This window comes from Phalacrocorax aristotelis, chromosome 3 (genome assembly GCF_949628215.1).
Source record: "Phalacrocorax aristotelis chromosome 3, bGulAri2.1, whole genome shotgun sequence".
NCBI lineage: Eukaryota > Metazoa > Chordata > Aves > Suliformes > Phalacrocoracidae > Phalacrocorax > Phalacrocorax aristotelis.
In genome coordinates this window covers 3,968,767-3,991,393 of record NC_134278.1, presented here as the reverse complement: position 1 = coordinate 3,991,393, position 22,627 = coordinate 3,968,767, and the positions used below count along the sequence as shown (strand labels likewise).

General features: G+C 48.4%; 1 long non-coding RNA gene across 1 annotated transcript; it reads right to left on the bottom strand.

The window, feature by feature from the left end:
- Nucleotides 1-14,710: 14,710 nt before the first annotated feature.
- Nucleotides 14,711-21,321, bottom strand: LOC142055698 (uncharacterized). Its single transcript, XR_012659996.1, has 3 exons — nt 21,234-21,321; nt 19,720-20,367; nt 14,711-17,265 (listed from the first exon to the last, which is right to left on the bottom strand). It is a non-coding gene; the product is annotated as an uncharacterized LOC142055698 (long non-coding RNA).
- Between the last annotated feature and the right edge of the window lie 1,306 nt (nt 21,322-22,627).

Here is a 22,627-nt window from a genome sequence, read left to right as displayed (position 1 = left end):
ATTATTTTTTTAAGTTTAATGGAATTTCATTTTCACTTTTGGGTTATTGGTTTGATTTTGGTTGGTTTGCTTGTTTTAAGATTTGAAGACATTCCCGGATGAATTGCTGTTTGAACTCAATAAAAGGAAAAGCTAGGCTTGAACTGCTATAAGGAAGAAGTTTAAACATTTCTAATTGCTTTCAGCTACGTTTAGCATTGAGGTTTTTGCTCTTGAAAGGATAGGAGCATGAATTCCGATGGGCTTTACTAATTTTAGATGAAAAAATTTTGAAATATTTTCCTTAGTTTCTAGTAAAAATGTATTTCCTCTTCCAAAAGTCTTCATTTTTGGGGTTCATATAGAGAATAAAGAACATTTTAAAAATTCTGCCTTCGTATTGCATGCCTGCAAGATGAAAAAGCCTTGGCTGTTAACAGCGTGCAGTGGGAAAGACACAGAATGGGCAAAAGATGTTACATTTTACATTGTTGCAGGCAAAAACCAAACACACAAACAAAAAACCCAGCAGGGGACCTTTGTTGTTTAACTATTTATTTCCTGGTTTCTCATCTTCCATGGAAAATGATGTTAAAACTATATGAGAGCCACAGCTGTCCACCTCAAACACCGGGGTAACACAGAATTCTTCAGTGTTTTCTTTCTCTCTTGTTTGCGTAGGGTGCAGATTTCTATCATCACCCCTTGTAGATGCTTCTTATACTCACCTGTTCTTCGAGCAAATCTCAGCATCGTAGCTGGGTCACATCAGCCCTGGCCTTAAGGTTTTAGGGGAGACGCACTTAGTAACAGAGGTTTTGCACTTTGTTCTGCACATCTTCATATCCTGTTTGGAAAAAATCAGGTTTTTTTTCCTAGGGCACCCTAAAATCTTTCATTTTCCAGTGACCGGTTGCGTGAAGAGCATCTTTGAGCCGTAGCTGCGCCTGTCTTGTTTCCTGCCTTTTGTCTGTCCTTGCTATTTCAGCCTCAGATCAGAGGCGATGTGAGTTAATATGCCATGCAGAGCCGTGCACATCTGATGGAGCCTGGGCGCTGTGCTATGGGAGAGATGCCTGGAGAATCGCTCCCACCCTATCTACTTCCTTCAAACACTCAAGGCTGTGGGCAAAATTCAGGGGTTATTTGTAATCATGGAAATCTCTCTGATCCGCTCCTTTCCTCTGCTGTCCAGATAGCTCCTGTGAATGAAAATGGATGTTTGGCTTTCATCCTCAGCTGAACAGGATCAAATCCAGCCACACACCCCCGACATCTGCAGCAGGCAGGGACCACGGCCGAGGTGCAGCTGGTGCAAGCAGGGCCAGAGTCAGGCTCCGTATCTTCCAGTGCTCATCCCTTCCCTTTCTCCAGGGGTGCATAGACAGAAGCTGATGGAGTCCCATCACATGTGGAGAGCAGGAGATGGTTGCATCTAGTAGTGGTGTGTCCACTTTGCTCTGCTATTCACTGGGAGGACGATCTCTCTGCTAAGGGCCTCCTGCCAGATTCTGAGCCAGGATGTCTCACAGAATCCCAGACTGGCTGGGGTTGGAAGGGCCCTCTGGAGCTCATCCCGTCCCACCCCCTGCGTGAGCAGGCACCCCCAGAGCAGGGGCACAGGGCCGCGTCCAGGCGGGGGGTGAATGTCTCCAGGGAAGGGACCCCACAGCCTCTCTGGGCAGCCTGTGCCCCTGCTCTGGCACCCGCACAGGGAAGGGGTTTGTCCTCATGTTCAGGGGGAACTTCCCATGTTCCAGCTTGTGCCCGTGGCCCCTTGGCCTGGCGTTGGGCACCACTGAAAAGAGCCCGGCCCCATCCTCCTGACACCCGCCCTTCAGATATTTATAGGCACTGATGAGATCCCCCCTCAGCCTTCTCTTCTCCAGGCTGAACAGACCCAGGTCTCTCAGCCTTTCCTCACGAGGGAGATGCTCCAGCCCCTGATCCCCTTGGCAGCTCTCCCCTGGCCTTGCTCCAGCAGTTCCCTGCCCTTCTTGACCTGGGGGACCCAGAACTGGCCGCAGCCCCGCAGGTGTGGCCTCACTGGGGCAGAGCAGAGGGGGAGGAGAACCTCCCTCGCCCTGCTGGCCACACTCCTTTCCATGCACCCCAGGACACCGCTGGCCCCCTTAGCCCCAAGGGCCCGGTGCTGGCTCAGGGTCACCCCGCTGCCCCCCAGCACCCCCAGGGCCTCTCAGCAGAGCCGCTCTCCAGCGGGTCCCCCCCAGCCTGTGCTGGTGCGGGGGGTTGTTCCTCCCCAGGGGCAGGGCCTTGCACTGGCTCTGGCTGAATTCCCTGAGGTTCCCCTGGGCCCAGCTCTCCAGCCTGGCCAGCTCTCGCTGGGTGCCAGCACAGCCTCTGGTGCATCAGCCGCTCCTCCCAGCTTGGTTTGGCCATACTGGAGCAAGGGTGCTGGATATCAGCCGTAGGGACAACCAGACAGACATATCCCAAACTCTTTGTGGGAACACGCCACAACTGTTCCCACGAGGTGGTTGGCTGCTGCCACTGTGAGTTGGGAGATGGAGTTTAATAGGATGGATGTGGCCACCTGGGCAAAACCCAAGCCAGGCTTTGTTATGATTTACTTGATGTTTCTGACAATGCTGTGGCCAATTCCCTTAACTCTGCTCCAAGCTGCCCAGGAGCCTCTAAGCAAATCATGTAGGCTTAATGTGCCTCTGCAGTCACTCCAGAGAGGTGGGTGCTTCTCAGGTGGAGGAACTGCCCCTCTCCATTGGTTACTGACAATAATTTAGTCACCACTGGGAAGTGTCTGAAGAAAGTCCAACTGGGCCTCCAGGCCAGGTCCTCCTCCTCTGAAAGGGGCTTTGTTTCCTTTTCTTGTATGAAGTTGGCCACCAGTGTTAAACACATGGTGGAGGGTGAGGACAACTTCAGTTGGTGATGGATTTTTTTTTTCCAAAATTCTTGGCCAATTTCACATTTTTTATGTTTGAAAAAAAAAAAAAAAAAAAGAAAAATAAAAGAGGTGAAAATATATAGATGTTTTCCCCATTTTTATCCATTTTTTCCTAGTTTCTTTTTCCCCTGCTTTCATTCTTTTCTCTCTGCTCCTGGTTCAATGTTGGAGCCCAAATGCCTTCCATTGCCATTTCTGAAAAAAAAAAAAACAAAACACACACAAAAAAAAAGAAAGAGCAGTATTTGGGGGAGAGCTCTGCCCTTCAGATTTGGCCTGGTTTGGAGCCTGGATCAATGAGCTTCTACTTTTACTTTTTCTTTCTTCTTCTCCACTCTATTCTCATCCTATCAGATGAATCCTGATCTCATCAAGATTGTGCTTATCTCTGCTCCATTGACTGGAAGAGGGCTGCTCAGTAAATAAAGCTAAGCAAATGGTCACGTCTTCAAAAGATATCAGGACTTTAGATGGAAGGGTGTCTCTAGCCGAGGCTCCTGTATTTGGCCATCAGCACAATGCCCTGACTGGGCCAGTCCTTTACAGCACTCTTGGAGGATAAGGTTGTCCTTAAGGCTTGGGAAACCCCAGCTCAATTCTCAACCATCCTGAGACCTTGGAGAGGCAACCGCACCTCTCTCGGGACCTCAGTTGCCCGTCTTTCTTTTAAAATAGCCTCATGGGGTACAAACAGTGAATCTTTGACTGTGACGTGCTCTCCATGTCGCCAGGCTCTGAGATGGCACGAGCCGAGGCGACGTTCATCCCAACCTCCAGCTTGCAGACAGGGGAGGGAAGGATTTGACCATACAAACAGAGATTAGACCATTGATCAAAACAATTCTGAATGGGGTTATAGATAGGTCTATCAGCGGCTAGAACGTGGTGCCCTCCCTACAAAATACAGAGGGCTGATGGCTCGGCAGTGCCGCTGTTGCGGTAAGACAATAACGTTGACCAAAGGAGTTATCAGGGTTGAGGACAATGCGAGGACAAGAGCAAATACTGGACATCGGCATCACAGCGAAGGCTTTGGGAGCCCGTGGGGTGATGCTATCTCGCAAGGCAGACCCTGGGAGCTGCTTTCTCTGCCCAGCGGTGTTGGGAGGGGATTGGTGACTGCGGTCATGAAAGACTGAGGGTACAACATGATGGTGCTTGGGCGACAGCATTGGAAAATCAGTGTGAAAAGCAGATGCCTTGGACTCTTTCACCAGCTGCACAGAAATCATCGGTTCTCAGCCCAACTTTTTGTAAGTTTGGGCTGGGGAAGTCTGTTGGAAAACAGGCTTGGTGATATCTCCATGTCTGTAGCTTCCCTTTTAAAAATGAAACTCTGTCAGTGTGCTGGCTGTATGTTTGTCCAGACAGCGCTTAAATTTACTAATTATTTCAAGCCAGGTTTGGGAGAGGGGTGGAGACCTGTAGGTAGGGGTAGGGCTCAGTACAGGTATCAGGATTCATAGCCTCTGGCTAGAAGCAAAGCTGACCCAGGAGCTGTTTGCATGTCTAAGCCATGGACAGGCTGCAAGACTGGCTAAAGGTGAAGTAGATGTTCCGGTCTGTGGAAAATCACACTATTTTATTTCCCCCCCTAAATGAAGGGATTCTAGCTTACCCATGAAGAGAAACCTGGTCTCTCAAGGTGGTGTTTTGAGACAACTAATTTGCACCTATTTCCACTGAGGCTATAATTAAAATGAGATCCCAGAGCTAAGAGCTGTCAGCCAGCCCCTGCGAAGTTCACACATTTAAATGTTCCCATCAAAGCGAAAGGAACGTCCAGAAACTTGGCAGTAATTGGATCACGAAGTGCAAGCTCCTGTGATTAGATCAGGAGTGCTCTGCCAGGATTATACTAAATCAAAAGAAATAATCAGACAGCTAGAAAAGGGAGCAGCTCTTCATTTAAATGTCATTAATTCCCTGTCCACTTGGCAGACCCCACGAATTATGCATGTAAAGATGTGGAGGTTACTTCTGGTGAGCACGGGCTATTACTGCAGTAAGAAAAAACCTTCATAATCCACACAAAGTGAAGAAGCAAAGTCCGTGCTCCAATTGTTCCCGATATGCCTTGTCTAAAGAAAATATTGAGCTGCCTCATGTATTTTCTATTACGGTCGGCAGGTTGCTGCTCGGCTTTTCAGGGTTCCTGGGTCAGCTGAGATCCTTCTCTGCTGGCCAAGCCGTGGCATCCCCCAAGGGCGAGAGGAGGGAGATAAAGGCATTGACGGGGTCGGCTGGACAGGCTCATGCAGAGCTAGAAGAAATACTACAGAGGAGTGACCATATTATTTTTTTCAGGATAATCTAAGGTTGCTCAGTAAAGTTTTTGGGGTCTCCAGCTTGTGCTCGGCTAGATGGACGGCTTTCAGCTCTTACACTGATGCTCAGGAGGAATTTGTCTAGAGGTAAAGCCACATGCTTCCTGCATAAAAAGAATTTTACTAGCAAATACTGGGCATCCTCACGTTTAGCCCTGCTTAGCTGTCACTGAGGTAATTTTTCACCAATGATAATTTGTTTTTATCTTCATCTAAACCAGGTAAGTCCTGATGATTTCTTGGCAATGCTACCTCTTGGAAAGATGTACAGCAATAGAATCATAGAATCATAGAATGGTTTGGGTTCGAAGGGACTTTCAAAGCTCATCCAGTCCAACCCCCTGCCATGAGCAGGGACATCGTCAACCAGAGCAGGTTGCTCAGAGCCCCGTCCAGCCTGGCCTTCAATGTCTCCAGGGATGGGGCATCAACCACCTCTTGGGGCAACCTGGGCCAGGGTTTCACCACCCTCACTATGAAAAATGTGTTCCTTATATCCAGTCTAAATCTGCCCTCCTTTAGTTTAAAACCATCACCCCCTGTCCTGTCACAACAGGCCTTGCTAAAGAGGCTGCCCCCACCCTTCCTACAGCCCCCCTTCAAGCCCCGAAAGGCCGCAATAAGGTCTCCCCGCAGCCTCCCCTTCCCCGGCTGCACAACCCCAGCTCTCCCAGCCCGGCCTCGCAGCAGGGGGGCTCCAGCCCTCGGAGCATTTCTGTGCCCCCTCTGGCCCCGCTCCAACAGCCCCGTGTCTGTCCCGTGCTGAGGAGCCCCGAGCTGAAGGCGGCGCTGCAGGGGGGTCTCACAGAGCGGGGCAGAGGGGCAGGACCCCCTCCCTCGCCCGGCTGCCCGCGCTGCTGGGGATGCAGCCCGGGGCACGGTTGGGGGTCTGGGCTGCGAGCGCACGTTGCCGGCTCCTGTCCAGCCTTTCACCCCCCAGCACCCCCAAGTCCTTCTGGGCAGGGCTGCTCCCCACCCCTCCACCCCCCAGCCTGTGCTGATCCCGGGGGCTGCCCCGACCCACGTGCAGGACCCTGCACTGGGCCTTGTTGACCCTCCTGAGGTTCTCCCAGGCCCACCCCTCCAGCTTGTCCAGGTCTCTCCGGATGTCATCCCGTCCTTCTGGTGTGTCGACTGCACCACCCAGCTTGGTGTCACCTGCAGGCTTGCTGAGGGTGCCCTCGATCCCACTCTCTGTGTCATTGTTGAAGATATTAAACAGTACCAGTCCCAGTACCGACCCTTGAGGGACACGAGGCGTGAGCCTACCCCTTGTGCTACATATCTGTGAGGGTTGACTTTGAGCTGAATTTACAGCTACCTTGTCTTATCCAAGCAAGTAGCCCCACAGAATCACATGGGAGGACTTGAGAGAGCAAAAGTTGATAGCGCTGAGCACGTTGTTTGGGAGGTATCACCAGGTGGTGCTGTTATATACTTGTCTTCTGGCAATGTGCGAGCAAGTGCTCGGTCTTAGGAAGATATATACCTTGACAAGGTTTCTTGTACCAAGCTTTGTGTGTCTTAGAGGCAGAGTTTCCTGGAGCTTGGGTGGCAAGCCACACTTGGGTGGCACTGGCCACACCATCTGAGTCACCGTAACTTTAAAGAGGTCCAAGCCCTCAGTTCCTCATTAGTGCATTGTGGCAGGTAAGCGAAGGGATGTTGACCTGGTCACAGGCACCCTAAAGTAGTCCTTACCATAGCCTGAATTTATGTAGATGTTGAAGGACTGGGCCTCTAAACCTGTTGGAGCAGGAGAGACCAGAGATGTTCTGGGCCGTAAGAGTTCTGCATGGTGTAACCTCCCCAGCAGGATATTGTGGTTTTCGCCAGAGTTTTTCATGACAGAAGCTGAACACACTTTCTACTATGAGGAAGGTGGTTTTATTTTTTAAAAAACAGAAAATCCCCTAAAATCCCATCTATTTCAGTTTGAAAGCAAAAAGTAAGGGAGTTGCTGTCAGCAGAAGGCTCATTCATCTTAAAAGAAAAGACATTCCGGCCAAATTAAATAATAAAAGAGGCGATAAAACCCACCTGCTTTTTAACTCCAGGTTCCTGTTTCTTTTTAAATCAGATCAGTGTATTAAAGATATTCAGACTGAGAATTTTTTTTGTGGAATTATTGGGCCAGATCTGTATCTGTTTCAAATGGGAAGAGGCATGTAATTCTAATCACCGTCATTTTATGATGCTGCACATCCCTTTTCACTAGCCAATCTCAGAGGAAGCAGATTTCACTCCTGTTTTACAGGAGGGGAAATCAAAGCAGGAGACTTTCCTGAAGTTCCCCAGGAGGTGAGCGAGGCAGCTGGGAGGACAAGCAGGACTCTGCCTGTTTGTTACTCTGGGCATGAGATCATGCTTCAAACCAAGACCTCTTGGCTCCCTCAGAGATGGATCTGCTGGTTTCCACTTCCTGAGATTTATTGGCCTCCTGGTCTACAGGTGAACACCGGCTATGCAAGAGGATGGACTAAAAAGGAGGAAGGAGTTCTAACAAACTTCTGGGCACTCAGCACCATCTCAGCCCCCACAGCTGTCCCCCAGTGGATGTCCAACCGTGGCTGTGTTTCACCTCTGGCAATACCTATTTTGACACTTCTCTATAGGCAGAACTTCACAGTGGCATAATGCAGCTCATGCAGTCTGCCATAGAACTAAAGATATGTTGCCCTCTCTATTTTTGGAAAACCTTGGAAATAACAGCTTCTCCTGAGACCCAGTGTTGAACATCCATACCACCTTTGAAAATGAGGCTGCTGCAATTCCCAGCTGACTGCAGAGCAGGGACCTTCTTGGATAGATGTCTGGATCCTGCAAGGAAGGACCTCGAATGTTTGGGGTTTTTTGTTGGTTTTTTTTTTTTTTGCTTGGTGTTGCTGGAGACAGCAGGATGCTGCAAGGAGGTGGGCTACAAGTAACCTTAATAAAGGCTATAGCAAAAGAACCTTCATGTGACCAAAAAGGACAGTAGCTAATTTGGTTTCAAGGGCTCTAAACACTTCTGTGCCTACCAGGCTATTCTTAATTTAGGGAATAGACATGTAAAACAATGACAATGCAAACCTAATAAACCTGGCTTAAGTGAGAAGTGCAGCTCTTGGCTAACTCAGTTGCAAAGTCTGGGATGCACAAACACAAAGGGTGTAAGAGGGTGATGATACCTTGAGGCAAGGGAGGACTCGGAGGGAACCTGGAGAAAGGTATGTGAATAACTCTGGGACAAGACACTAATGAAAAATCCAAGGATAAAAGAGGTTTCTTAGTTAAGGGCTACCCTAATTAGGCACAAGTATTGCTCTCACCATGGCATGAAGAGGATCAGTTTGAAGTAGGAGCCTCGGTTGTGTTTGGTGCTGGGCAAACATATCCTGCTCCCCCAAAACTGGCAACCTCTATAACCAAGGTAGAGACTTTGATGAAGGTGGAGAAAGAGGTGCAAGTAAGTGGGTATTTTTGCCCAGGACTAAGCAATAAGTCAGTGGTGGAGTCAGGGAGGGAGCTGAGGGAGCTTGGCTCCTGCTGTTTGCACCAACCTGTCTCAGGAGCCAGAAACAAGTACTGACAGTAAATAAGGAACGGGATTGGTGGTTTTTATTGCTTACCTTTTCATGACACCCTTGGAGGCTCACACATGTGAAGGGACCTGGACCTTTTCATGGAAAGAACTGTCCCTCCTCCACAGAGGTCATACTGCAACCACTTCACTGGGGTTTGTAGGAGATTTTGGGAGCCTCCACACTAAAAAAACCACCAAGATATCCAGAAAAGTGACCTATTTTGTGGCTTTCCTATTGCTGTTACCCCTGTATGGTTGGGTTGAGAGTGACAGGCTGTTTTTTAACAAATCTTCCCAGCATTTCCATGCAAGCCCAGGGGAATGGTGGGAAGGCGAGCTGTAAAATGGCATGCCCTGGCTGTCTCTGAGCTCCCAGCCTTTGCCTTGGAGTTAGATAACAGTAACAGCAGATAAGAGGAAAAGCGGTTCTTTAATTCAGCCAGAATTTCACTTAGTGTGAAGGAAAATGTCTAGTGAGAGAATTAAAGTAAGCCAGGAAATAGCCTCTTAAACCTCAGCTCTCTTGTGCTAAAAGTATATTTAGCATTTTATATACATTCATATCTATATATCTGTCTTTCTCTATACCACCATAAAATCCCTGTCTTCTAGCAGTGTGGTGGCCAAGAAATTCTTTTAAACTCATAAAACAAGCCAATACAACACTACCTCTTCAACTATGTAGGCTGGAGGGTTTTTTCAGGTCTCTCCCAATATCAAATATTCCTGGCCTCTGAGGACACCTGAGACCAACCAAGCTGTGATCTTTGCTTGCCAAGAGGTGCACACCCAACCCATATCTAGCTCCACAGAGAGGGGCCTTGACCAAGCATGGCCAAGTCAATGTTTCAGGGCATGCATGACCTACTTACTGCACCCTAGAGTCCAGTACTTGGATGGGGGGACTCAAGCAAGGCTCTACCTTGAGCAGAAGCTTTTGGGGAGGTTGAGGAGAGACAAGGCTTTGAGTCTTACTCTTTTTGAAGACCTGGATCCCACATCTGGGAAGAAGACTTTATCAACCCTGTTGCTCCTCTTATTTATCCAGTCCTGAGTTTTTGCTGGCAGGAACCAATGTTCCTCTCATCTGGGCAGTGGCATAGGATTAACGTATGGGATATCACTGTGGTTTGGAGAGATGTGCCATGAATAGCCCTTTCATGGCAAAGCATTGCAAATGCCCAGCTGGGAGCTGGCAAATCTTTGATTTTGGGAGGGAGATACATCCAAACAGCCTTTTACAGTCCTTGTATGAGATCTTCCCAGTCTGCATCTCACTGACTGATGGTCTTCTAGCCCCTCTACCAGCAGTTTCTGAGAGATCCCTGCAGTCCTGTGCTGCTGCCCACCCCTCTGCCACTCCAGGGGTTTTGGTGGGGCCCTGGCTTATGCCAGAGAAATAATGAAAAGTTGTAGGCTGATATTAAAACTTGGGATGGAAGCAGAAGAGAACATCTTGGTGCTAATGACTGACTTCCACTCTGCTTCTCCACTTGAGGTTCCTGGGCATGGCTCTCCTAAAGACATCAGGCAGAGAGTGAGAAAAAACTAGGCAGCATCTGGGGTATTCCTTATCCAAAATGAGCATTTTGGTTAGTGATTTGTATTTCGTTTCTTCAATCCTCTGGCCCTCAGAGCCTGCAGGTGGGAGATTCAGGCTCTTTACGGTCTTCCCTTCTTTCATAGAATCATAGAACTATTAAGGTTGGAAAAGACCTCTAGAATCAAGTCCAACCCCCAACCCAACACCCCCAGGCCTCCTAAACCATGGCCCCAGGTGCCACGGCTGCACGGTGTTCGAACCCCCCAGGGACGGTGACTCCCCCACCTCTCTGGGCAGCCTGTGCCAGGGCCTGACCGCTCTGGCAGGGAAGGCATTTTCCCTCATCTCCAACCTAAACCTCCCCTGACGCAGCCTGGGGCCGGTTCCTCTCGTCCTGTCACTGGTGACTTGGGAGCAGAGACCAGCCCCCCCCTCACTCCAGCCCCTCTCAGGCAGATGCAGAGAGCGAGAAGGGCTCCCCTCAGCCCCCTCTTCTCCAGGCTAAACCCCCCCAGCCCCCTCAGCCGCCCCCCAGCACACTTGTGCTCCAGACCCTGCCCCAGCCCCGCTGCCCTTCTCTGGACACGCTCCAGCCCCTCAAGGGCCGTCTTGTCCCGAGGGGCCCAAACCTGAGCCCAGCATTCGAGGTGGGGCCTCCCCAGGGCCGAGCACAGGGGCCCCATCCCTGCCTGGCTCCTGCTGGCCACACCACTGCTGACACAAGCCCGGGGGCTGGTGGCCTCCTTGGCCACCTGGGCACTGCTGGCTCGTGCTCAGCCGCCAGTTTTTTTTTCTAGTTATTCTAGTTATGGAAGATCAAGTGCTCTTATTTTTGTCAGAAGTAAAGCACTTGTCTCCTGGGACACTGGCATCTCATTAAAAGTGGTATAGGCCAAGGCAGGAGCTCTGGTGTCTCTTCTGAGAAGTCCTGCTTCCTGGCAGTCAACAAATCCTTTAGTGGGCTCCTTTTCTGATTTGTTTTTAGGTTGCAGACTTATCAGGCTTTGAGGTGTCTTAGTATCTCTGTCATCTAGTGCAAAGAAGTCTTAATGTGCTGAGGGTCAGAGATTGCTGCTATCGTACACGCATCAATAATAGTTTGTTTATACTATAAGCATGAAATGCTGCTCACTAAGATAAATAATTATATCAGCAAAATAAGGATATGGTAGCACCTCTTTGCTAGACTTTGCAGTCTCCACCAGTCTTGGCCAAGGATTATGCTGAACCCGAGGTGGGACTTTGGGTTTAACTTGGGATTTTTCTTCTGTAATTTCTTCCCATCACTGTTTGAACGCACATTGACTTTTAGCATCCGCAGCGGCCTGTGGCCACCTCCGTTAGACTGTAGAGAAAAGATGCTTCCAGGCAGCTTGTTGCAACACCTGGGGGCCAATGCAAAACCAAGAGACATTCTCTCTGCACCTAGCAAGGAAAGGTAAAGTCGAGCTTGCCTGTGAACTGCTGCTGAGATAGCAGTTCAGTATCTAAACAGGTAACACCCAATTACAACAGAACTGTGTTGACTTACACTTTCCCTTATCAGAAGAATCAGGTATTCATGTAAATCACAAAAGAGTTTGATGGATGCCAGTTCACAGTGAGTCCCACACCAAGAACAAGAGCCTAGTTAAACAAAATGTATGTTGCTCTTATCTTTAAGCTGTGACTATTGGTATGAAATAAAAAACTATAAAAGAAAGTGCCTTATCATGGGGGCTATAATTCTTTAATGTTCTCCAGGGGCTGTGCCTGTGCTGGAATCAGACCCTTGGGACCACTTTCTGAACCCCACAGAAGTAATTTTCTCGCAGACAGATGATCTTTCCTTATCACGCGTTGTCTTGGCAATAAAAAAGTCTCTTTCTTGAGATGCATGTTTAGACTGAGCCTGGTGAAAAAAAGACAAGGAAAAGAAGGGGCAGCTAAATTGGTCTTAATTCTGATGCTTGCCTAAAAGTAAACAATGAGGTCCAGGGACAATCTTCATTAGACCCTCCTGGGCCTGAAAGTGTGGTGTGGAAAGCACATGTGGTAAGTAGCCTTCAGACAGCTGTACCGGAGACTAGCTCAGAGCCCGGTCTGAACGCCACGGCTAATCAGACTTTCTTATCACATTTACTGGGAGATGGGTGATGCCAATAAAACCAAGTCAGGCTGAGTGCACTTAGTGGAGCCAAAAAGCCAATTGTTAATAGATGCCTACAGCTCAGGGAAAGCCATCTGGCCCCCTCCGCTTTCCTGCCCCTGTCCTGGTGGGACCTCAGATTTGGGTTAGATTTTGGTGAGCCCTGCCAGGAACGATGGGCTGGACACATATGATTTTATTGGTATTTAGCTGTATTATGGGGTGTACAGGTGCTCTATTTGAGATCAAGGCCTTATTAACGTGACAATGGTCCAGCCACCTGGGGCCTCCGAGGGTGACAGTAAAATCAAGCTGGTGCTTTGCACTGGGGGAATGCTGAGCCCTGATTTTCCCAAATATGGAAAAATAAAATGTATAATTTGTGGCAGTGATGGACAGTGTTTATACCACCTTCCTCCAGACTGAAAATAGTAGCTGTTAGGAGGTATCTGTGGAAAAAGATGAGAACAAGGTGAGCTTGTAGTGATTTTCCCCTGGTACCCCCCCCCACCCCGCCTCTAGAAAATTCAGGTGATGGATGTCTAGAACCAGAATTGATATAATTGTGTTTAAATCCTTACCTGATATTTTCCCCCAAGAAATGCCTGTGTGTCTAAAGCCTTGTCTGCTTTTACATCCAGTAGTTTAACAGGGATATTTACACCTTACTGCAACACTTGCCTTCTGAAGGACACAGTCCCATTTTGGACATCTTACAGCTTAAATGAATATATGTCTTTTTAAAACCTGATAATTCAAGCTGCCTAGCTAGATTGATCAACACATAGATGAATAGATCCTTAAAAAGCAGCACCAAAACTGCAGGACCCAGATGTGAATGGTAGGTAGAGTTTTCTAGCTGTACACTCTCCCTGCAGACTCGCAGACTCCAGCGAACGCCTCCCACATCTCCGCAGCAATCAATTCCCCCGCCGGCTCCAAGGGGAGCCTCCAACACCAGGTCCTTTGTCCGGCAGTTTTGAAGGTCCTTCCTTGTGCCTGTGTGAGTCTGAGCATGCAAAACACCTCGGGGTCAGGCTGCCTCCCTCCATGATTTGTATCCAGCAGAGGCATGAGGTGGGAGAGCCTTTCCTGGTCCAGCTGGTGCTTATTTTGACGGAGGGGCTGCTGTGTTAGCAGAGGGCACAGACCTCGGTTTCCCCAGGCAGCCTTGAGTGCCTGACATGGATATAGGTTAAGGGCTGTGCTTTTGAGAAGCAATCATTTTGCACTTTCACTAGCTGCTTTCTCTTTGTCTTGCTGATGCCCCTCAAGACCGTCATCATTTCTGAACCCCAGTGAAGCCCCTTTATCACGGGGCACACAACAAGCAAGTGATGGAGACTTTAAAGTTGTTCTTGGAGACAAATAGCAGGGCTGTCCTTTGGGCGCACCAGAACAGGAGGCCAGGTGGCATCTGCAGAGGCTTTGCAGAATTATTTCCAGTCACTGAGGCCCTCATTTGTTGGTATGCTTGCTACCATTTGAACCTCCCTCCCATTTCACTCCATCACTAGATCAGAAATCCGGTTCCCACATGCAGAGACTTGGCGAGCTCAAGCCATCAACCTGCAAAAAGGGGACCAGGAAAACAGCTGGTGGAGAAGGTGTGGGCTGTGAGTGTATGACCATTGGCATGAGAGGGAGATTGGCTGCAGGTGTGCAAATACAGCTCATCCCTGGCATCTGCTGGGAACAGAGTTGAGCAGGGACCTGCTGCCTTTATCTCTTGAACTGCTGCTCCTTTGCCCTGGGGATCCAAATGCAGTGGGTCCAAGCACATCCCAGCTAGCCTGGATGGGCCCCACGCCACGGGGAATGAGATTCCTCAAGGGATCTCTACTTGGCAGCACTGTGGTGGGATGCTGCTTCCCACAAAAACATATTTGCACCCAGTCCTACAGAAGTACATTCCTCTGGATGCGTCTGTACCCACCACAGGGTCTTGTGCCAGCACATCTGCACCATCTGGGCTCACATCTGCCCGGCAGCATCTGCAACAGGCAGCTGTCGAAGCTACTGCTCACAGGGGCTAAGCTGCCTTTATTGCAGGTCACACACCCTCTCGAACAACAGTGGATTTAGATGCCATAAAACCCGTGGTCTAACACACCCTGGGAGTCTCCCACCAGCCCGTATGTGTAGCAAAAGCATCCTTCATCGTGCTGGCTGAGGCGGTCTTGCTCGGGATCCTTTGCCAGCAGTGCTTCATGTATTATTCGGCAGCTGAGAAAGTCACAGCAGCCCACGGCCCCGTCTCAATCCCTCTCTGCCATTCGCACGTGTCACTTCTGTGGCCGCCTGGCTTTATTTTTCTGGCAATGGAGGCAAAAATAGCTCATGTAAAAATTATTTATTTTGTATTAATAGCTCGGAGTCAAAGCCTGAGCAGACACTTGGAATAAACAGGATCATTCAAAATACAGTTCTTTCTTTGAAATCAGAGCTTTGCTCTGACCCTGGGCTTTCCAACTAAAGCCAGAAAACCTGTGTATATAGAATCCCTTAATTTTTCCCCCCTGTTAATCCACAGTACAACAAGCCTTGCTTGTAGCCAGAGGACTTTGACCAGGATGATTAAACCAACAATTCATTTAGGTGGTCCAATGCGCGGTTGTATAGGTGGTCGAGATGTAAAATAATCCTCCCTATCTGACCAATAACCCCCTTTGTACTTCCAATCCAATTTCTATTCAAGCACATCCCGCTTTTTCTCGGCCATTCCTCTCCTTTCATCATTTCCCCTTTCAAAAATGTTTTTTAAGTGGGGGCAGCTGTTGGGTGAAAACATGTATTTTGGAAGAGATTTTCTGGACTTGTTTTCTTGAGAAGGAAACAAGGAAAACCAGCACTTTTGGGTTTTGTTTTTCCTTCCTCTTTCTTTTGTTTTCTTTTACTCCTTGCCCTGCACAGTCAGTTTTCCACCCTCATAAAAGGAAGAAAGAGGGGAAATAAAACCACGAGCGAGTTTCTATTTTTATCTGTCTTCAGCGTGGATTTTCTCTCTTCCCCTTTTTTCCACCATATAACAGAAATATTCCCAGCTGAGGATTAGAGCACCTCAGCGCATTTACATGATTGTGCAACGCTGAGCACATCCGTTAATGTATGCAGCTCTCTAATGGTGGCTGGCCCTTGCTACTGATGGATTAATTAAGGCACAAGGGGGAAGAATCATCTATGCAGGGGTTAATGCAGACCTTGAGAAACCCGGGTTCAAGGCCACAAGCTCCTTTACTGGCTCTGAATCATCCACATAGATCCTTTTTGTCTCATTTCTTTGTGAAATGGGGGTGGCAGCCCAGACCCTGTGGCTTTGGCAAAGAGCAGTGCATGGGATCCTTGGCAGAGTCTCGAACCATGACGATGCAGCCTACAGCGTATCCGCAGGCAAAGCAGAGGCAACCAGGCAGGGATGCTCCCAGAGCAGCCCTAATAAACCTATCCCATCCTTTTCCCTTTGCAAAACCCTATTATTCCACCTTTGGACTGTGATTAAAAGGCTTTTAAGGGGCAAGCGCTGGCTGTGCCTATCACTCTCCCGCCACCCCGCAGCATCTCCGATGAAGACGACTTCTGTGGGATGAGCATCAGGCTGCTGAGCCTTCACACTTGCTACGGCTCTTGGAAAACCTCAGCTAGCAGCTTTCCCTATCCCAGAACGCTGTTATAATCACACGTTGTTCCTGGTCTCTGCCTCGTCGTTTAACAGCACTTGGAAAATGTCAAATGTGGGAGTCCGGCAGCCTTAGGTTAGAGTAAAAACTCCCAAACATATTTGGAGGGCTGCCAGCACTTTGCAAACCCTCTGCAAACTCAGATAAGGGGTGACCTTGCAGCCTGCGTGCTAGGCCAGAAGTTTATAAATTCTCCATTTGCTTGGGTTGAGCTTTCTCAATATTGTGATCATCCTGTCCCCTTCCAACGTCGGCCGGTGCCGCGGGTTGGGAAAACAACATGCGAAAGCAGGGGCTGCTGGCGATGGTGACCTTCGCTGAGACATCCAGCATTCAAGGTGGAAGAACCCGCTGGAAATGTGACGTCTAGAGCTGGTGGGGACAGGACCCCCCCCAACGCCCCGTTTACGGGGGGGCAGAAGGTGCCTGGGGCTGGATCTGTCACGGCCGAGTGAGCAAACCCAGCGCCCGGCTTTGTTTGAGCTGGAGGTTACAGACATTGGCCCCAAAACCTGTTTGGTTTTGCAGCAAAAGATGGTCCTAAAAGCACGGTTGGGGAAGGATGGCAATGCTGCTTGGTGAGGAGGGGGAGGAAGGGTTGAGTTTGGGGTTTCATTTTGAACTGAAATGAAATCTAAACATTTTGAAATTCTTCCCCAAATGACAAATAATGTCAAATACTGAGATAGCACTGGGCTGGATTTGAGCCGCGAGGCACCTTCTTATATTCCTAACTTCTGATAAAAAGGATGGAACAGAGTCAGGAAAACTTTCCTCTCCTTCCCCTCATTATTTTTCTTAAAAAAAAAATAAAAAAAAAATACACAACCTCTGTGAAATCGGCAACGTCTCCTGAAATGTTCCAGTTTGGATGGGAGAGCCTTTCGCAGCAGGAAATGTTTCCCTCCGGGTTTTCCTGGCCAGCTCTGGCCGACTGCACGTCCCCGACTCACTGCTGTTGGGCTGGGGGTCCAGGCTGAGCAAGGCAGCTCAGCTCAGGGGTGGGTAAAGACCCCCTCCCAAAATCAGCTCTCGGGGAGCTGGTACCCCGGTGTGCAGAGAAAACAGTTTGAAGTCCCAGTAAGTAGCAGGGCTGATTAGCTCAGAGGCAGGACAGTACCTATATTAATTAAAGAACGTGGGTCATTAAGACAGCATTGTTAATTTGCATTTTTCCCTCTTTTATCCTTTCCTTTAGACTCAAGGCTTTCTGGTAAAACCTTTGCAGGTCAGTTAACCAATATTTATATATTTTTGGTCCACGAATAATTTATGAACTCTTTCCCCCTGTATCCTTTCCCTTATATCCTCACTGCATGGTTGTATGTGGCTGAATTAGTTCTCGCCCATCCATACATCACCTAGTGAATTCAGGCTCTTTTGGGGCCTGTTTGCAGTTGGTTGGCAGATCATGCTTTGCTACTTACAAACATATTTGTTTTCGCTCCAGGTCAAATAACTCATGTGAAAATGTCAGTGTTTGAATTACCTGTGAACTATTTACCCCCCAAATCCCACCAGGGACCCTCCGAGCTTCCCAGTGCATGGCCAGTCACCTGAAACACCACGAAAGGGTTAGCATAATGCAGGATAAATGGCCAGAAAAGCATCCAGGTGGACTTTTGTTTGCTTTCACCTTTGTAAGAAAATTAAGAGCTGTTTTCCTGAAAAAAATTGCGGCTCCCAAAACTAAGCAAGATCAATGCTTTTATGGGAAAAAATACTCACAGCCATCTTTCTGGGCTGCTCGGCAAGCTAGACCTTCCCTGCTTGTCCTTAGCTCCTCTCAGTATAAGAGTTTTTTGTTTGTCTCCAAAATTTGAAGGAAAACCCTGCTGTTACTACGTTTTTAGCTTCCTGTTCCTTTTTCCACTGCGCCCTGCGGATGGCTCCGTGTCTTAGCCCTTTCTGGGCAAAGTGCACATCCCGAGCTGTGCATGGGGATAATAACCCGCAGGCTGTCATGACATGGAAACAACCTCTGCCTGCATTTCCTTCAGGAAAGGTGAAGAAAAGACCCAGCCCCTCTAACGCCATATCCCCAGCTGCTCTCATCCTGGGGGTGGGGGGGCAAGGGGAGATGATGCAGTTTAAGCACTCAAATACACCAAGTCTAGGTTTTTAATTCCCTTGGGTCAGGATGGTAAAGCCATGTTGGGTAAGCACTGAGGGTCTCCAAAAGGGAGAAGAGACAATCTGACAATCTCTGTCCAGACCACGCAGCAGACACCTGCTCCTTCCCTTGTACAAACCAGCCTGCCTTGGTCCCCCATTTTTTCCTTCTTCTTTCTCCCCCCTTTTTTCTTGTCTCTCCTCCCTTGGGCCATCGGTGGAGCATTCAGCAGTTAATATCCTTCTGTCTCCAATTGAGCTTTAAGAGATGTAACATTTGATAAGCCCCATTTAACTTGGCTGTACTACATCGCTTAAATAATTCAAATACAGATTGCCCCTTTAGAAGGATTTCTGCTTTATTGACCCTGCTGGTCATGAGTTACCAGGAAGCCAGGGAGGGACTTCTAGGGCTGAAAGCCTGGAAAAAAAATCAATTCCAGCTCTTTAGTGCCCCAATCACACCCCATTATTCCCCAGTAATCGCAGACCTGCTTTGCTGTTAACTCTTTGGGAACAATATGGCCTTTGATGGGAAGAGGGAAACCAAGGAGGGTTTTCTTTTCTGGCTGGGTCCTAATCTGCATGAGCAGTTTCATGTGTTTATCACTAGGGTTTGGATGAATAGTTTTTTATAGGTAGAAGTGTGAAATTGCTTGATGGGTATTTTTTCCCCTTCCATTTCTTAATACCTGGTTTGCTGGAGGTTTGTTGGACTGCAGCATTAATAATGCATTTTTTCCTTTTGTATCTCTTTCTCTATGTGCATTAATTAATCAGAAATAAGGAACGGGATCCTGTAATATGGTTATCCCTTATATAAATGCTTGTTATTCATGTTTGGGCCCCGTAGAGTCCCTTTTCAATGGGTGCTGCACAGTCACGTGGCAAGTCCTATGCAATAGGTTATGGAAGAGCAAGAAGAAAGACTACATCAGCCAGTGGGGTGGCTATGAAGAACTAGGTCAATGTAGCCAAACGGATGGTCTGGAGCATGTGATGTTCACACCGCACATATTTCAGCAGGGATTTCCTCTGGGCCAGCCCTGCTCTGGTCTCATAGACAAAAGGACCCCTTAGCAGCTGTAGTCCATCTTTTGGGTTAGTTTCATTCAAAAGGAATCCAGGTTTTTAGGAACAATCGGATCTGAGGGGTAATTTTTCAAGGCTCAAAACAGAGACTAGAGTGTGGTGATGCTTCAGAAATTAACAAAATCAACCCAAAAGATGTGCTTGAATCTTTGACAGATAGAAGAACCCCAAATTTTGCATGCCTAAAAATTCCAGCTAATCGCAATGTCCTTTGTCTCCATCACTGCCCTTAACACGTGAAACCTGCCCTGATGAGAAGGGGGCTGTTGTCCTGGCATCTTTGGCTTGTGAGAGCCTGGGAGCCAAGCCTGGGAGATATAATGAATTAAGCTAGGAACCCAAATGCAAGTAAAAACACTCAAAATCCCACCTCTGGGGTGATGCCTTCCGTCTTCATTCAAGCCCCTTCTTCAGCTCATGCTCCTCCTCTTGACACAAAATAAACAGGACAGGATCCAGGGCTAAAGACTTCTCAAGACATGACGCATAAAAATCTGTCCTTCCTTCCTGGTGCAGGAGCCTAAAAGTCATCCACCCCATCATCCAGTCTGATATGGCCTGCGGCAAAAGACACAGCCTCACCCTGTCACCCAATGTGAACACATGGCTGCTGGTGGTGGTGCTGGGGGAGGAGATGCCAGTCTGGGTAGAAAACTTCAGGTGATGGGGAACTGACCACACTTACTGAGGCTGCTCAGTCCCCACCCCTTTTACAAATGGGCACCTTATCGCTGGGCACTGTTTATCCAGGAACAGGGCACAGAGGACAGGGAGGAGCAGCACCAGCCGCTGCTCTGGGTCACCACACCAGCATCTGCTCAGAGTCCATCTCTAGGTTGGGTGGCTTCTTGTCCCATCTGCTCCTCCTGGGAGGCCAATGCTTCACTCCTCTGTAGGTTAGAAGCTGTCTTCTAATGCCCAGCTGACATTTCCCAGGCTCACTTGTACCTTGGAGCACTGCAACATTCCTGGTGCCTTCCTGAAGGGTCTCTGGTGTCTGTCTCTTTGGTGATCCAGCCTGTGGATAAACAACCCTTCTGGATTTTGGGGTGTTGGCAAGGGTGAGGTGACATCTCAGGGTAATCAGTGAAGTGATGTGCATCCTGGCCAGGCTGCAACATGTGATGTTTTCCTGGGGTCTCTTTGTCATGAGGGTCTTCCAGGGGATGATACAGAGCAGGAGCCTAACTTGGTGTGCTAAATTGCCCTCGGGAGCTGCCACTGTCTATTCCTTCACCGTAGGGGGCCTACAGAGACTGTCTGGCTAATTTAGCTGGCTAAATAACTGTGAACAAGTCAAAAGCCTGAAAACCTTCCTCAACTTCATGTTTCAGGGCTGGAACACACTCTGCCACGTGGCGCTGAGACTAATAGACTCAACAGTCAGGCAAGAGGGGGGCTGGTTTTGCCATGGAGACACCAAGCTGGGGTAAATCCTGCCTGCTGTAGGCTGCAGCAGGGCCCTTTGCCTGTGGTGCCATGTTCCCAGGTGAAAGCTGGTGATGAAGAGTGTGACTAGTTAGTTCTGTCCTGTTCAGAGTGGAGATTGTCCTGTTATGGATGTCTACAGCAGCAGAGGAACTGTAGCCACAGGCTGCTTGGGGAAGCTGTAGGACAACCGTCATGGTGTGAATGCAAACAGTGCCTGAAATTTGAAACAGAGGAAGAAAAGTTTGTGATAATTTTTCAGGGCCAATGATTGGGATTTTCAAGGCATTTTAAGGCGGTTAAATACTTAGCTCCCATTGAAAAGGGGTGTCTTCAGATGCAGGTACAAAATTAATTCCCTAAGCAGTTTGAAGCGGATGGGGGATGTCGTTTTAGAAAAGCCCTGGATGCAAAGCAGGGGGATGGTATCTTAACCAAAGTTCAGAGAAGACTTACCCCTATCTCTGGCTGGTCTGAAGAGGACTCCCTGGACGCTGATTTTAGACAAAGAAGAGCTATTCTCACCTCTTCCTCCCTCCCTGACCTGCAAAGGGTTAAAGGGTGGGGGAGCCCTTTGATTAATAGATGTCGTGTGAACATGCACATTTGCCTGTGACTGCATTCCTGGGGCTTTCGGCTGGGTGATAAGCTGCGACCAAAGTCCTCCGGCTCTGGGCAAGGAGAGCAAACAGGGCCCCAGTGGAGCAGTTATTAATTCCAGTCTTGCATCTCCCAGGGCTGTCTCTCAGCAACGGGACTCCTGGGCGGCCTTTCACACACCAATCGATACAGCTTGCCTCTCCCTTTACCCTCTTCATCCTCATCCCCCACTTCTGCATGCTCACCATGGTCCCTTTCTGTGCCAGGACCCCCAGCTCCAGGATCCTTTCCCAGTGGCAGCACGGGAAGGGGAGCATGATATTCCCTTTGGGGTGATGGAAACAACCGCCAGCACCCAAACTGGTGTTGTAGCTGTCCCATCCCACCATGACCCCTATGGGTCTTGGTGTGGTGGGGAAGGAACCAAAAAAGGGGAAGTCTGCAACAATATCTCCAAAGCGCATATCTGTCCTTCTGTACCCATGAAAGGACACACCCTGAGAGTCATTGCTTTTCTTCAAAATACACTTATAAAACAAACACACCTGATTTAGAATTTCTTTGGCCTCAAAATTTCCTTTTCCCTTAGGGCAGTTTCAAATTGATTTGAGCCACGAGTTGTCGTTTCGAGTCCAAACTTTGACATATAGATGCTGATTGAAAACTAAACTCCTTTCCCTATGTGAAAAACTAAACAGACTGAAACAACCTGGACCTTTCAACTTGCTTGCCTTCAGATAGGACATCGTCATACTTGTAAACCGGCTTTCAAGAGGGCATATGTTTAGTGGCAATGATTACTGCATGGAGAATTTCTGCTAGCCCTGATTTGGTGTACCAGGGCAAAAAGTGGATTTCTGGTTGCTGGTGTGTCTCCTAACCCCACAGCTGTTCTCAGGAGCCTGGTGGTGGCGATGCTTAGACCATGAGGTGTCTACTTCAGGAAAATTAATTTCTTGAGATGGCCCAAGACTTTCAATAAAGGCTTTGGGGAGATTTGACTCCAGCCACTTCACAATTTCATCTCAGGACAGGAGAATGTATTTGGTGCTGTATGACAATAAAATGTTTTTAAGGCAGGCCAAGCTGATCACTTCCAAAATGAAGTCAGCTTTTAAGTCAGCCTGTTTTCCATAAAGAAGGCAATTCCAGATTTCATATGGAAAATATGGTAAATAATGGTAAATAATATGGAAATCTTCTAGCTTCACACAACATCATAATGGATGCTGTAGTCACACATATGCAGG